The 17,728-nt window shown below is 37.7% G+C and overlaps 1 long non-coding RNA gene across 1 annotated transcript; it reads left to right on the forward strand.

Moving 5' to 3' along the window:
* The first annotated feature begins 504 nt into the window (after positions 1-504).
* On the forward strand, positions 505-17,509 carry LOC137160539 (uncharacterized). Its single transcript, XR_010921913.1, has 3 exons — positions 505-537; positions 16,681-16,862; positions 17,410-17,509. It is a non-coding gene; the product is annotated as an uncharacterized lncRNA (long non-coding RNA).
* Positions 17,510-17,728: the final 219 nt, after the last annotated feature.

Below are 17,728 nucleotides of genomic sequence, written 5' to 3' on the forward strand. Positions count from 1 at the left end.
ATTTTACTGCTTCCCTTATTCTATGGCATAATAATAATTCACATGTGTACAAATCACATTCTCTTTCAATGTGGAGTGGCAGTAATCATTCCATAATTAAAAATCGTAAATTCTGTTTTTCAATTCTGCAATTTCTTCCCAAAAGAATATGCTTTCCATTTCAACTTTTTGAAAGATTTTGCTTAGAAATTATTACCTCATAACATAATAAGCAAGCCATTTTCTGATAGAGCCAGAAGAAGACAATTTACTTGATTAAGATTAGCCAGCACATACATAATAGAAAGATAGTTTTCAGTATGGGTCAGCCAAATGGCTCTATTTTGCTCTGAAAGGTCATTGAACTTAAAACAGTCGCATAAGGAGAGCTTACTCACCTTGTGCAGTAACTGGAGTTTGTTGAAAGCCTCATATGGTTTTCATTTTTTTCTCCCCAGACTTTGACTAGCACAGAAGTTGCAGCTCAGGTTTCAGCCTTCAACCTCGACATGATGTTCCAGGCTTGCCAAAGACTGTTGGAATCTGCAAGATAAAAAGGTAAGTGAGGGAATGCAGCTTCCAATATTAAAGTAGAGAAGAACTTGTAAAAGGGAAAAAAAGGGACAGAGGAGGGAATGGTGAGAATTGGCAACAAAACCTGTTTTATGCCTTTGTCAAATATTGTATATAAAATAAACGCAGCAGAATGTTTTTTTATATTCATTTTAACTCCCTCTCTTTTACTAACTACTAACTAACTACTATCCGTGGTTTATGTTTAGTTTTTATTCAAGTGTACCTGTGGAGAGCAATATAGTTCCAACCCAGGAGTTTAAAACATTTACTTTCTTCTGAGGTACGTGCAGGGATAGAGGGCTCCTGCATGGAGAGAACCTGGAAACAACCAAGTTCAAGAAGAAGATTGGGCTGAGGTGTATACTTGTATTGGTTTTAAATTAGAAAAAAAGACAAACTCCAGGAAGTGGGGAGAGGGTAAATTTGGAACGTATCATGTGTGTGGATTAAGTTATTCAAGTGAGTGTTCAAGTCACACAATCTCTGAGCTCTGACAGAAAGTGATGGGGAAGACCGGGTGGTCTGAATAGCATCTGGTTGCTCATTTTGGCTCTAGATTGGTGAACAAGGTGAGTGCACTTGAAGAAGGAGTTTTTTGATGGTGAGCTTTTCTTGCATTTGCATTGGACGCACAGAGCATGGCCTCTTGCTCATTTTGAGGTCGCTCAAAGAATTTGGTGGCATGGTACCAGTTAAACAGGCACAGCTCTGGCAAAGTCATCCTGCCAGGATTTGGCCATTCATGTGAAGTTTTACGGCTTGGATAAGATCAGCCAGCAATGAAACCAGGATCACTCAGTCACTGATCTAGTATTAATCAACATGATAATTGGGAATTATATATATGTAACCTGGATTTTTTTAAAAATAAAATATATTTACAATCTTAATAGAGACTACTCAGAATTAAATGAATTCATTATGTATTTTAATTCTTTGAGGAAGTCATTCTTTAAGTCATTACTGATTTGCTAATCAGATGTGGTCTCCAGGGGAAAAAAATCATTGTCTGTGTTTCTGATGAGGGCTGTAGGCTCCAGGACAATAACTGATTTATATGTAGTATATTGAAAAAAGTCCCGTTAGGTTTATGGATGCTATTTCTCTTTGTGGTATGATTGTGGAGAAAAAGTGTGTGTGTGTGTGTGTGTGTGTGTGTACGTACAATCCTAAAATCTCCACTTCTGGATAGACCCTGTTTCTTTGGTTGTGTTGAGAATATTGAAGTAACTGACCATGTTGGAAATGTTTTTTTGTTTTTGTTTTTTTAAATGTGTTCTCTGAACTCTAGGTTGTCAGTTGTTTTAAGAAAATTTTATCACATCATTTGAAATGCTGTATCAACATTATGCATACTCCTAAATACTGCTAAATATTTTAGATTGATTTGGGTATGTCATTAACATGAAATCTTGCTTGAATGACTTTTTCCTCTGCCATATAGAGAGCTTAGCTAGGTATATATTTTACCCTTTTTACTTTACCATCAGCTTCTCTTCTCAGTATTACTCTCATTCCATATCTGACTAAATCTCTCCTGCCAATTCTTTTCCATATAACATAGAAAAATCCAATTACATTTCATGATTCTGGTAAAATCAGTTGATGAAAACTACTCTTTCCAGCGGAAGAAATAGCTTTAGAGTTATGACAACATAGCTCTAAATTTCCAACCATGTGTCCATGTTTCACCATACCACTAACCAGTGTCCCCATGATTATACTGGTACTACTGACATAATCAGGTTAACGTGTAAGAAGGGACTGATGACTTTTATGAAGCTCTAATGAAGCTATAGAACACACTGTATGATGGACAGTACATATATTCTGACCATCTGCAATGTAGTTAACTAATATCCTACTAGTACTAGTTGGAAAACTGTTAACTAAAAAAGAAGTATTTAAACAGTTTCTTTTGATGTGGTACCCAGCAATGTGGTAAAATAATAAAGTAGAACTCTGCTAGTGATGTTATGTATCTCAAGAACAAAAATGAGAGAATCCAGTGGAACAATGATTTAATGCAATTCAGAGACTCTCTCACACACACACCCAAACACACCCCCGCACTCCCCCCTTATTTTCAATCATTGCAAAGACCTTGTTGGGATATTGGTATCAAGAGCAGTATTTGACTTTTTGCTTGTCAAAACACACACAACTCAGTGACAAATCCAGTTCAAACTTGACTTTGGTTGCAAGGGAAATAAGACCTATAGGGTGGGTATCTGTCTGCTTCACATAATCACAGCAGAATTACTCATGAACAGAGTTCCTTGTGAGGAGAGCCCCAAGACTGGAACAGCAGAAGTATTGGCAGTCTGAGATGATTATTATTTATTGTGCTGTGGATGTTCACAACATTCTACAGTTAGGTCTAGACAAGGTCCCTTCTTCGAACAGCTTAAAATTGACAACCTGTGTGGGAAAGATGCTTGACCTTTACCTATACCATCAGTCCCTTGCTTTCATGAGCATTGAAGAAATGCAAAAACAACAAAAATTGCAACAACAATAAATGGGAAACAGATTTAGAACTTGTATCAGCATTACCACGTTTTACTTTTAATCTCAGCAAAAATGAAGTGCATTCTGGTGGTTTTATGCCTTTCTCTGAAGCATGTGATAGTGGCCATTGTCAAAGCTGGGTTTCTAGGCTAACTGGACCATTGTTCCATGATGGCTGTTCATGTTTCAAAATGTAGATAGATCAACATGGAATTGAAAATTAATTTGTTGTGTGCATAATTCATTACAAATTTGAAGTGCTAATTGCGTTACATTTAGTCCAAAAATGTGAGATAAGTCCAAAGCCCTTATAGTGTTACTGTTACCCTTATTATTATGTAGTGTATTTAAAAGCCTATGGTAAGGTAGGTCTGTTTTTTGCTAGGAGATGGCACATTGGCATCTTTCAATCTAGCCAAATCAATCATGTTCCTGAACTATGTTCCTTTCATAACCTCTCTACTTTGCTTCATTGTTTTTATTCATAATTCCTCGTTACCAGCAGCTACAGTACAGTATGCAAAAATATAAACCGAGAATCCAATTCCTACAGTATTTGATTTAAACAATCAAACCAGTCATGGTAATGAAATGTCATAATGCAGCATGTAATTCACTTTATTGGTTCTGTCATAATACTGGGTTCTCGGTTTATGAATAATAAGGTTGTTATGTATGATTTTGTTGATAAAGCAAAATAATCCAATGATTAATCCAAAAGAATAAACCTCAACAGGGCAACATTTTGACAATGTTGTTGTGAAACAATACTTGTCTCTTCGGTTCATGCTACATGCCTCTGCAGGCTGTAAAAATTGTATTTTTGCACTTATGCTATTGCATCTTCTTGACACAGCAAGATAAAATTCCAATTCACACCATCCCTGGTTACAGGATGAAGCATGCCATGGATAGTAAACCACTTATATTATCTACCAGTCATTCAGTTGGCCTGTACTCTGACTATAAGACCTGTCTTCTGGTTTTGCATTTTGAATAAAATGGCATTATTTGATTAAACCCACAAATTCACTTTTTCTTTTGAGCACCAGATAAATCCCTAATAAAATGGATTTGGGGTGTAAGATCATCTTCTGGTCCCTGTTCTGATAGGTTTATATATAGCTACTAATAAAATCACTAACACGGATGTCCATATAATATTGCATACTCTAGAGAGGAAGATATACAAAGTGAAAATGTGCAACATATTTTACTTGATTGGCTATAAACTCTCTGATGCATTTCCAGGTGGTGAAAATAGGCTTCCTTGACGTATTTCAGGAATAAATCCTTTATATCTGATTAAAATGCAGATGAGAATCATAAACTATTGTAATTTGAAAGGGCTGATCTCTTGGTGCAATCTGCTTCCATCTGCTTCAGGTGTAAAGCTGGAAGGAGATTGCTACAATACAATTGAGTTCAATTTGGGTTCAGATTTAGCCCTCCAATTTGAACATTCAAGCTGAACCTCCCAATGTGAATCAAACTTTTGTTGTTGTTGTTCACTTATGATAATTTTGAGATGTACCAGTTACACTTTTCAGATATTTTTTTTATGAGATTACTGATAATTATAGGAAATTATAGCTTCTGCTTGTGAAGACTCCAAAAACACTATTGGAAAATGATAAGAATGACCTAAAGTGTAACATCTCGCATCATGTCACAAATGTTCTGAAAATGCTTATTCAGTGCACTAAAGTTTTCCTTTTATGGGTGGTTCATTTAGCTCTTCCTATATATTTCAGCATAAAGTCAGTGGAAAACCTCTCAATCATATATTGACCCCTGCCCAATTTACAAGTAATCCTCATTCTTATAACTGCCAATTAAGATTAATGACAAATCTCTGTATCAAGATTTTGGTTTATGGGACAGTCTTGAAAGAAGCTACTGCATCTTGGAAGGTTATTGCTTGGCTGGTATGCATCCAATAGGGATGGTTTGTAGCTGCTATGCCTCACTCTCAGGGCAGTTATTGGATTTGCATTTTTGAATATTGATGCCTTCCATAAAGGGATAGAAGGAGCAGCAGGGTTATTTCTTGGAGCAGTAGTTACTAGCTTACAAAAAAGAGAAAGTGAAAGGTGAGCTTAATATACTACATTTGCAAGGCAGACTTGTAATGTGTGTGTGAGAGACAGAGCAGGGAAAATAAAAAGGCAATTTCCCACTTAACTGATGTTGAATAAATAGAGTAATAGTTATTTTTACTGTAATTCTCTTTTATATTGAAATTATGTAGGCAGAAAGGAGAAGGAAAAATACTCCATTTCATCTGTTGAGTCTTAGCAAAATATTAAACTCATTCCCTGCAAAACAAATAGTATGCTTTGGAAGCTGGCATGGGATGCAGGGATTAGCAGAGGTGTTGACATTGAGAAATTAAGTTCAGTTGCTCAATGGCAGGGAACTATACTCACTGAAGAGAGGAAAAAAATGTGATGCTCAGCTTGCAAACAGCAGAATTACCTTCTAAAATGGGTGACTGTCAACAATAGCTTTTTTTATTACTTCTGTTATTGAGAAAAGTCATTGAATATTCCATTCACTCTCCTTTTCACTTGATGTTTTGATAGCCTGAATGCCACTGTATAGTGAACTCATTTCCTGAAAATATATTTTTAAAGAATGTCTGAGAGGCTCCAAGTCTATAGAACTCTTTTTTTCTATGCTCCCTAGAGTTTCTCAATGTTTTGCTTATGAGCACCAATTGGGGTCGTTAGTCACCGAAAAATCTACCAATGAACCCTTTGTGCAGACATCATCCTCGTATTGAGAGCCAGCTGAAGAAAAAGAACAGAAATATATAGAGTGAAGTGCTTAAGGTCTGATAAATGGTATCCCTCTAGTAAGATTTCAGCTACCAAATTTTTATACTACAGATGTAATTAGCATTGAGGAATTAAAAATAGCTGATGGACGTTAATGAAAACATTTGTAGTGGCGAAGGAAATGGAGAAGTGATAGTGATCAGGGAAACTAAATACTCCCAGAGTATCAAGATTGTATACGTTTGTCACGGAAAAAACATCTTAACCAGCTGGTACTGATACCTGATCATTAATGTCTTGTCTTTTTGTTAAAGAAAGAATATCACTCAAAGGAAACATTTTATATAAAGGCAGAATATCTCTACATTAAAGACAAGGTATACAATGAACAGTGGGTGGGTGTGCTTCTCCACACACGCACAAATTCTCTATAGGACATCTGGCCAAGCACATAAAAGTGATAGGTGAGAATGTCTTTATGGGAAAGAGAACCTTTGTCTGCCATATGAGATAATTCACTGTAGTGCTGCGGTAGCACCTGTCCAGGCACGTTTGTGTTTATCATTTTACTTCAAACTATTTCTGTACAATTGCCAATAATCATCTTTACTGTCTTTATTCCCTTGCCCAGTAATAGTGATATTTTAGTTTTGCGCTATTTACTCCTATCATTGTCAATCAGCATCATGAAAAATCATGACCTATTAGAGCAGAGTACAAGAATCTTGTTGCCATAGTTCATAAAAAAATAATGAAGAAAAAGTAATCAAAGGACACAGCAAAATGATTGCTCTTCCTAATAGCAATGTCAAAATCATTTAGTGCAACTGGCAATTTCAGTAGTTATCTTTTAGAAAGTCAACACTAAGTAATAGCAACTACAAATACTACAGTTGCTGCAGTTATTTCTGATTGTATATATAGCAAAGTACTATGGTCTTCGGAGTCATTAGCTGGTGCTATTTAGAGCTGGTCAGAATTTTCAGAATTTAAAAATTTTGATGAAATTTGCTAAATAAATTAGGATACTTTCAATTAAATTAAAATTCTATAGATTTGACATGAAATGTTCTTTTTAAAGATTGCTCTAGTAAATGTTATATTTATACATCTACCTTTATTTTTTTAAGTGAATAGAGTTGTTTGAGTTTGTCTTTAAAAGCTGAATAGTAGTTCACATATTTTTACAAGTCCCATGGAAATCCTCAGTAAGAAATTGTCTAGATGTAGGTATAGAATATTGAATCATACATGCATTAGGTCTCCAGACAATAATATTTGACAGAATTTTCTGAATTACATAAAGATTGTGCCATGTTTTGCTGACTGGATTGCATTTTTATGACTATGAGCTAAGTGTAAAACTGACCTTAAGTCACTTCCTTGATAATTACTTGCTAGTCTGCAGTCATTCCATTGACTTTACAATGATGATTATCTAGATAATATGGTAATAATGAAAAATAAGGAGAGATGATGGTCTTCTTCAGGAAATAAACTATATAATCAAATTGAAAACTGAAATGTATACAGTCATATTATTTTCATCTGATTAATTAAAAACAAGGTCACAATCCTGTAATTAGACCATGTGGTCCTGTTGATTTTAATAGATCTCCAGGAAGGTTCAGGAGTCTGCCCACATGGTAGATTAGGGCCCAAGAAAGATCCTTTCTTATCTATTACATAAACATTAGCGGTTCAGAGTCCTAGTTGATAACTTGGTTATTTTTTTTAACCTAGTTTTATATTTATTGTCTAATTTCTTCTTCAATTTGTTACAAGATCTAATTCCCCAACTCTGTTATTCTTAGCTGTGGCCAGAGCAGCATAAGAAACAAATCACCAAAAGCCATATGACCTTTTCTTGCTTCATAAAACTGGTCTCCAATTAAGCTACTAATTTCAATTTGTAGCATAGCTTGGAAATATACTCTAGCAGTGCAATGTGTCACTAGAGAAAATTGTAATTTAAAAAAAAGCAGTAAGTTAAAATGTAGTTTTAGACTTTCCTAAGCTGAATCTATCATCTATACATTTGGGTATTAATGTACACAGTTTCTTATTGTGTTTTCAGTTACTTCCTAGCCAGAAAAAATCCAGAAATGGTACATTGTGTTTTTTGTAGGAAGTCTTTAGCTTAGAAATGTCATCTCTCACGTAAAACAATAAAACTACATATTGTAACATGAAAATGGAGTTCAGGTGACCTGACATTTCAGGTAGAAAACATTTCATTTTGATTGGAGCATGGATACAACCCTGTAAACAAGTTGAGCAAAGAATACAAAATATGCAGCATGAACTTGAACTTATATTCCTCTACTCAAATGCTGTAATATTAGAATGGCTTAGTGATGATGGACAAATTGATGAGCTGTCTTAAAAACAAATATAAGGATAGGCAACTTCTTTCACTTTTTCCAATTACATTGAGAAGATTGCTGCACTCTCTCCATTATGTACAGCAATGGTAGCAGTTTAGAATTCCCTCCTTTCTAAAATGTAGGTAGGAGCTAGTGCTTTCTCACTTAGAGTTAGATCATGCTGTTTGCCCATTAGTGGCGTAATGTAGGTCTCCAGCACCCAGGGGCCAGTGCTTGTATTTGCGCCTCCCCCATTGGTGGCAGCGCCCCATGGGGGGGGGTCTGTGGACCCATTTCCCACTCTCCTCCATTACCCCCCAACCGCTGTGGTGCAGCTCGGAGCGGAAGTGTTAGGGGCAGATGCCCGCGGATGGCCCAGCAGTGAAGGGGGATGATGTGTTCGACCCCGGAGCCCTGCTGTTGGATTGGCTGCCTAGTCCCTGTGCGGCTGAGGTCCCCATAGCTCCCTGGTGTCCTTAAAGTCCAAAGCTGGGCTGTCTGTGAGGCTAATCATCCCCTGGGGCAGCAGCCCCCTCCCCCGCCTGAGCATTCCTGTCTCTACCGGTGTCTCAAGGAGCTTGCCCCTGCCTTTCTAACATGTCAATGTGAGGGTGAGGGGCAGATCATGGTGAAGTCTGAAGATGCTTCAGATGCATCTTCAGACTAAGCACAGAGACTGCTGCTGAGAGCTTCCTTCCAGCTGAGTGTTTGTTTAAAGATTTGAAAAAGCGCTGCAGAGCTCCCAGCCCTGCTATTGGCTCTGCCACACACTGCGTTCCTATTGGCTGAGCAAAGACTTAGGCCAATGAGGGAAGGGGGAAGAGGAGCAAGCAAGTCAATGCTCCAAGTCCTGCCGGTGAGGGAAGGGGCGGGGGAAGAGGAGCCGACTCAACGAGCAACATCACTCCCAGCTGTTTATGTGCCCAGCAATAAGGGAGGTCAGGAGGATCCGCAGAGGGGCCCTTCAGCAGCCAGGCGGGGACGTCAAATTCCGGTCCCTGGCTGCCTGCAACAGTGGGTGGCTAGGGCTCGACCAGTGCCCCAGACCACCACCCAGGGGCATGGCCCCCCCTGCATCCTCTTGGTATGCCACTGTTGCCCACTGCCCATATTAAAAGGTGATGCATAGGCACACTGCCCCAAATGGAGCACTAGAAGGCATTGCATTTGCCAAGTTCTGCTATAGAGGTGGGGTGGCAAGATACTAATGGCACTCCTTTTCTGAGATGCAGAATTCCATTACCATCCCACAAACAGTTTGTTCTTTCAGCTGGTACATGGGGTGGAGGCAGGTGCTTGGCTTAATCCCTGATATTTACCAGCCCCTTCTCACCCTTTTGCTCCCAAAGAGGGAGCATCCAGAGCTCCAGGACCTACGATGTGGGTAGGCCTTGTGTGGCTGCTCAAGATGAGGAGTCCACAAACTCTCCTACTTTCATGCCTGGCTATACTGAGTCTAGTTACAATCTAGTCTAGTCATGGTATAAATTAGTCAGTTTTATTTAATATTGCTGTACATTTATAATGTGTTTAATCAACTTAGTTTTAATATAGACCAAGTATTTACAGAAACCTTCTGTAAGATGAAAAGTTTCAACAGAAAACAACGACGACGAAAAAGGTCTTATCCTATGAATACCTGCAGCACTGAATACCCCATTGAAGCTAATTAGTGAATTAATTAATGAAGCCCCATTAATAGTCTCTAGTCCTGGTACTAAATCTTTGTTGGCTTGAACCCTTAGTAATAATGTTTCTTCCTCAAGGTTTATTTTTGAGGATTATAGTGCAGTGTTTACAAAAAGTAAAGTAAAAATAGTTAAATTATAAGGGGGGTAAAGGCAACACTTTTAAACATGAATTCAAGGGTTATTAGACAACTAATTATATCTTGAAATTCAATTTTTTAATGTATCTGTTTTTAAATTTTATTCTAATTCCTAGGAATATATTTTTGTTCTTTTTAAATCTTTGAAGTCAGAAGTGTTTTAAAATGAAATAAACTTAATTATATGTGATCGCTTGTGTTGTGTCTATTTTAGAAAACTGTTGGTAAGTTATATGAAAAGAGCATGTTTTCAGAGAACAGTAATATTTAAATGCTGCTTAAATAAGGACTCATTCTTAAATTAGTTTTAAAATAAAATTTACATAGGTTTGGCTGCTTTATGTTGTAGGAAACAAAAAACAAGGGTTTCAGATGATGATTAGGCTTTTATCACTCAAAAAGATTTAGCTAATAAAAGTATTATACTCCATTATCTTACAATTTGGGTATCTCTTTTTCCATATGAAAACAAGCCTATGTTAAGGCTGAAAATGCAGTCAGCTTGCATGCAGAATATTATTTTGATTATTTTGTAATGTATTATTTATATACAGTAACCCTTTGAATGTAGACGCTAATTTACAAAACAAACGAAGGCTCTAGGAGCCCACAGGCTAAGAAAGACAAACTGTAGGGCCACAGTTCAAATGAAGAGCATGGATAGATAGTCAATAGTACTGAAGAGGTAAGCATGAGAAATAGAGCTGGGTCAGCTTTCAGTTAGCAAATTTGGCTTCAAATATAAACTATAAAATAAAAAAATCCAGACAGAAATCCCTATCCTATCCTGCAACCCATAGCTTCATATAGTTCTAGATCTTTGGTAGTGGGGTCACCATTTGCTAGGTGCCCCTTGTAGTCAGACATGTTTCCACAGGCTCTTTCTCTGTTGAGGGGCCCTTGGGAGTGGCCTATAGTCTCTCTCAGGGCTATCCCCAGTCCTTAATGAACCTGGGTCAGTAGCCAAAAATAATTCAAAATAGTCTTCAATGTTCCAAATACAAAGCCCATCACAGTAGCCCTATAGTTCATATCCATGTCCAATGGTCCAGTCATCCATAGAGACCTTATTCTGCTCACAGAAGCCTAGCTTTCTAGTTTAGGCTTTCTTCCACAGTCTCTCCCCCTGCAGCTTCCTGCTGCCTTTTATACTGAGATCATCTGATTCCCTTAAGGTGGGATCACCTTGTAATCAGAGGTTGTCTTAGCCCCAAGCTCTCCAGCCCATGGGCAAGTTACCCTTCGTCTTCTATTGCTAGCTTCATTAGAGCTAAATCCTGAACTGTGGCTTAGAAGTGTATGCTGCATCTGAGGAAGGGGGTGCAAAGCTGGGCTTTAGTGATCTTGTGGCAGTTGTGTACCAGTCTGATTCCCTCAAGGAAAGCTAGCCTATTGTCTCTAAGGTTGTAGTCATGTTGGTTTCAGGATATTAGAGAGACAAGGTGTGTGAGGTGGTATCTTTTTTGGACCAGCTTCTGTTGGTGAAAGAGACAAACATTCAAGCTACACAGAGCTCTTCTTCAGCAATCTTGTCTATTTCATCAACAGGAGCTGGTCCAATAAAATACATTACCTTGCCCACCTTGTCCTTCTGTTATCTCCCAAGGTCTGTTACAACAGCCAGAGATCACCACGGGGCTGGTGATATCCCAGCCATGCCAACTGTGTCTACTGCATAGGCTTTTTGCTGTGTGAGGATAATCTGACACAGAGAGAATCTTCTGATAAAACTTTGTTTAAAGTTCTTTAACCTTACTGAAAGTCAGACTTACACTTTATAAAAGCAAGAAAAAAGAAGTTAAAGTCTTGGAAGTGTAAACCTTTCAGTATGCAGTGTAACATCACACACTGACTTGTGATGCTTGCAAAATTTGCCATAATAGTGCACCGTAAGAAAACCTTAACAATGTGTTTTCCTCCTATGACTTTGTGTTGCATGATTAAAATAACAAATTGAATTTAGTTCTTGTAAATGGTGCTGGATTCAAAGAGCTGCAAATGAAATCCTACACTCACTCACAGAACAAGTACACCATGGGCAAATTTCCCCACACTACCCTGTCAATATATTTCAAGTCTGAAATGGAAGGATTGCCTGTATAAGTATCAGGGTAGTTTTATTCTTTATATCCGCTCAGTCCTTGGTGCTTCTGCTGAATCTGACAGCTAATGTCAACTGTGATGTAGACATGTCTCCTCTAGGAATTTTACTGAAACAAAAATCACAAACTTATTTCACATATGGCAGACCATAGAACAGCTGCTTAATATGTCACTTCTCACGTAAGTCACATTTGAACTCAGTTAATATGGATGTTTAAAGTTTAATTCAGACTTTTGTAAATCTCAAAACCGTTCTTATGGTCAGCTAAATAAATAAAGCTATTATTTATATTTGGGAAATTGTTGGCCTTTAATTAGCATTATGATTTCCAGCGTTTGTGTGTTTGCCTTTAAAAGGGCAATGTAAAGGATTTTTCATTCATCCTTAAGTTATCTTTGAGCTATTGATACAAAGAAAGACGACTGAGAGAGAAAGCAAAGGAAGATTAGCTCTTAAAGGTCTTTCTAAGATGTGAAGGGTGTCATTGACCCAACAAGGATGCAAAAGTAGTTGCTTTTAGCATTATTTGTTCTTATAGAGAAAATCTACCACTTTCTGAAATATTTTTTTTTAAAATGTTGTGACATAATCTTGTAGTATGCAAATAAGTAGGGCATATTATAACTCATTGTTTTTCATGAGGCTTCATCCATGACTTGAACTTTTTTAATGGTTTTACATGTCATCTTTTTATGCTGTTTCAGTGAGACCTTTCTTCATTTCTTTATTTGTGACTGAGCAAAGTCTTGTGGTAGCCACTATTGAATAACTGAAGTTGTTTGAAATGTGTATCTAATTTAGTAGTGCATTGTATTACATGACTAAGATTTGTCACTTCATACTGACTTTGCAAGCATTGTAGTTAATTGAAAGACTGAGAGAGAACTTGGAGCAATATAACTTTTTATATAAAGCTATAGTGTAGAGAGAAAGAGGTAGTATTTAACTGAGTCTGACCAAAATTTAAAAAAAAGCCTGCATCTTGTTTAGGGTCATTTAAATTTACAATACTTGAAATACGACAGATAAGACTAAAAATTGATCTAATAGTGGTAGTTGTCAAAATCTTTCTAATTCTCTCTTCGTTCAGTGTTACCACAGGGTTGGGAACACCACAACTATGCTGCTAACACTAATACTTGTGAACAGTTATTGTAAAATTGTTAATGATGGCCACTGTGTACAATCTCAAAAGAAGAGTGAGAAACAGATGCCCAGGAACTCGTAGAGTAATTTGAAAGCAAAGTCATGGACAAAGATTGAGGACATGACAAGCACATTAGCTGTTCAGGGATGTGAAAAATGAGTATGTTGTATTGTAATGTACATGCATTATTATTCAGAATGAGAAAGCCCAGGGTCACAACTACATTAAAGTGGTGTGGGAATTAAAGTGATGCACAACCTTGGTATCTCTGTCTATGTTTTTAAAGGCATGACTTGGAATTCATAGCTTTTCCTCGCTCCTATTTTGAAATGACATTCTGGAAGTGAAATGAGAACAGTTACATTTCAATCAGATTATCACTGAAAATTCCAGTGTTGTCAATGAATCCAGTATTTTCAAGCCATGTGCATCTTAAATGAGGTTCATATATTATATGTGAGGGGACTGAATCTTAAAGATGAATGGGAATATATATATATTTTTAAAACAGGCTAACATGACAATAAGAAGCCAAATATCCAAACAATAAAGAACATTTTAGCAAACACTCTTTTTCTTCAAAATAACCTTTTTTGGACTTAAAGCTTCTGTGTGCAATCTCCAAGTTTCCATTCACTTTGGTCATTCCAGCATGCACTGATCTGCCAAAATGAGCATTGTAAATAACATTAATAGCAAACATCTCTGCCAGTGGACCAGGGAATTGCCTGTGGGAGGAATAGGTTTTACTTAGTGTTGGGTAGTAACTTTGGAAAAATATCCAATAGTAAATAAAATAGCCTTATCTTTTCCTCCCACTTGACTAGTGCTTTGCTATAGCACCAATGATGTTTTCAACTATCCTCACCAGCCCAGGCTCGGCTCCCCAACACAGGGAGGATGTTGGTCATTATTAGATGAGAAAAGTTATCCTAGATACTAGCCTGTCAGTTATATAAACTGATGATGGTTAAACAGATATTTTAAAATAGCATCTGATCATTCTGTTTGTTCTTCATCAGTGACTTTTATCTAAAATGTGTTGATTATGAAAATCTAAATAGTTTTCCCTTAGTTCACAATACTGTATGGTTAGCATAGTGTTCATAAATCAAGCTGTTCACTGTTCACTTCAAACATCCTCACTGCTAAGACAAAAAGGGCAGGAATCCAGATGACTCCTCAGTGGATATGGGGACTTCCTAGACAGCATAGCTGGTAACCTTTCCGTGCATGAGGGAGGATAGGGTTATCAGGAGTTGCTTGGGGTATGTGCACTCCATGGATGTAGAAGGCTGTCTCAGGAGGGTATAAAGAACCATTATAGGCTAATGCAGTAATTACTTGTGCAGAGAGGAGAAAGCTAACTGTTGTCGACATACCCCAGTCTCACCTGCGGGTGTTATCTCAACAGAAAGTACCAGAGGCATAAACATCAGCTGTAATCACCTGTTTCCCAATTGTGCAGAGCATTAAAGGTGTATTAAAGATGCACAGACATTGTCTGGCCATACCAGAAGAAAGACAGAAGACAATGGAGGTGGTTTAATTAGGCTGCAACTTTATTCACTTAATATCGTGGGAATATCTGGTAATAACTTGTGCATGCAAGTCCTCATCATTATTTCCTTAATTGTTTTCACCTATTTGGGGGGGCTTTCATCAGCCCTCTCTCTTCCCAGTCTGGTCCCAGATAGTGTATTGCTGTAACCCTGATGCCTCATGGCCACATGTAACCACAGCAGGTTCCTCTGCTATCTTGTGGTAGCAGTTGCTGTTGTTGGGTGATTGGTGAGAGCCTGGCATTCCCACCTTACCGGCTGGGGGAGTGGTTCTTCCTCCCTTGCCTCTGAGTCCCTGCTCTGCACTCCCCTCTTTAGTGTATGGGAGATTTTCTCCTCCTCCTCTCCTCCTGTGTGCTAGATACCATAGTCTTGAACACCTTGAGAATTTCCTCCCACCTCCAAGCCATGCTAACTATTTTCCCCAGCATTCTAGGAGAGGGAATTCCCCTTCCCCATCCTGATCTCAGCACACTGCTGTGGTAAGCATGTGCAGGCATCTGGAGCTGTTGTTGCAATATGTTTAGAAGTGAAGACGCCGCCACCTCCTCTGTGAGCCCCGAGCCACTGCTGCTGCTGTTGACAGCCTGAGCCTATTTAGAGAGGGCATTTTTGGAACAGCCTGGGGTAAAAATGTTGCCCTCCTCCAGTCATTTGGAATGCGGTGTCCCTCCTTGCCTCCCTCTTCCATCTAGTGCAGGCGCTTCCTGTTCCTCCCTGCTCTGTCTTTTCCTGTTCACCCTTTTCCACTAGTTGCAGAGGGAGCACTTAAAGGGCAACCCCCCCCCTTTTTTTTATCCCGCTGGAAAAAGGACCCATCACTTACAGTTACGGCGAGCACATTGGTCTAGGCTTAGCTGGTGCAGAGACCTTGTGTTGACTTTAGGGAACCTTGTTGAAATTACTAATATCTATATCTATGGCTCATTAACTATTTTGAGTTTGTAGATATAGGTCATGTTTTCTTAAATGTCTGTGTGTATGTATGTGTAAAAAGTGTGTGCAAAAATATGTATATTATATTTTTTCAATCGTTCTTTGTGTGCATGCAGTAGTTGCTGCCATTTTTCTATTTGTCCCTGAGTATTCGAACATCTCCCATATGTGTTTCTGTTTTCTGTGCAGTCTATTAGAATTTATCTGAATACATGCCTGTATTACCATAATATGTGTAGAAGCTTCACGTTAACCAGAAGTCATTTCCTTTTCATTTTAAGATAAATCCTAGAGGGCACATTTAACTTATTACACTATGCTGCTCCAGCAAATCTATCCTATTGATGATTCATTATTTGCCAGTTTTTCTGCTTACTGATGTCCATGATCCCATTTTCAACCTCACTTACACACAAGCGAAGATTAAGAGATACTCATTTTGGAGGAAACATTTCCCCATCAGTTTAGTTGTGCAAAAAAATGAGCTTCTGAGAGCAGACTACCTTATATGCTCGTCCTTAGCCAGGAGTTCTTTAATATGGAGAAAGGGCAGAATTTTCTGGGAAGATTTTGGGGAGAGAAAAAACAAAGCAGTAGCTTGTTATGTTTCTGTTAAGATAGAGTAGCTGTGGGAATCTGGAGGAATCCCCTATCTGTTTATTTCAAGGCTTTTTAAAACTCGATTTTATAAAAAATCTGTAGTATTTAAAAAGATAGAGTGTTTGTTAGTTGGACTCCATTAAAATATATTTTCAGTTGTAACCCCTTTAAAAAAAAATTGTGGGCACATGGAATGAATTCAAGAAAAATTTCACCGAGTTATACATCTAAGAAAAGCATCTCTCTGAAAATAAACCAACTTCACTTTCCTTTCTCTCTGCTCTCTCTCAGTTTTTAGGTAACTTGGTGTACTTGAAATGGTTCTTTTCTCACTAAGAACCTGATCCAAAGCCTGTTGAGGCCAAAGACTACATTCACTTCAGTGAGTTCTGGATTGGGCCCCAGGCTTTGAAGATCCCTCAGATGCATATTAAAAAGCCAAATATCACCTATTGCTCCACAAATACTTTAATGTAAGTCGGAGGATATACTGCATAGTGCTGGGTTTTTCAAAGTATCCTAAGGGAGTTAGGCAATCAAATAGCAATGATCCCAGCCTATGTCCATATGGGCACCACTTCAGATTCATGTGTGGAACAGCAAAAGGATTTATTTTCTGTGACCTAGGCCATGATTTAACAAACTCTTTCAGTATGTGCATGACTCTTAAGCATGGGATTATTTCTACTGACTTCAGTGGGACCACCCAAGTGCTTAAAGTTGTACGTTATTACTGAATAAAGGTCTAGAAGCAGTAATGGTATGAGAGAGGCTGTTATTGTGGGATTTCTGACCTAGCAAAAACTATAAAATATTGAAGTCCGTGGACAACCATGTCTTGTGATTCTTTTTAGCTGAGTTTCTAGATCAAGAATGTTTGGGTAAATATTCAGTGCTTTTCTGTATTTTACAACTATACATGCTTCTTCTGTGCACTTTAACACCTCTATAGCAAAAATACAATCTTATTTTATTCTTTAATAATACCTTTCAAAACTCTTATTTCTTTTTCACCACCAGGTCCTTGGCTGATTTGTAATTGTAATTTGTAAGTTGTAATTTCCAGGTCAACGTACTGGTGAAAATGCTACCATTCTTTTCCATTAAGTTTGTATCTACCACTTTGATTTTGTTCTGATAGATGTATATTTTTGTATATATACTTTAAACTACTATAAAATAAAGATGTATCCAACTTGAATGCCTAAAGAAGAGACTTCACATTGTATTCTTAATTCTAAAGCAAACACTTTGCACATCTTGTAAGTGGGAAAAAAAATCATCTGTTATACTATCTATATGTGCTGTTGTGATTTAAATAATCTGGCAGTTATGTGGT

The sequence above is a fragment of the Emydura macquarii genome, unplaced genomic scaffold, assembly GCF_026122565.2.
Source record: "Emydura macquarii macquarii isolate MOO-44397 ecotype Brisbane River unplaced genomic scaffold, CSIRO-AGI_Emac_v2 contig_2205, whole genome shotgun sequence".
NCBI lineage: Eukaryota > Metazoa > Chordata > Testudines > Chelidae > Emydura > Emydura macquarii.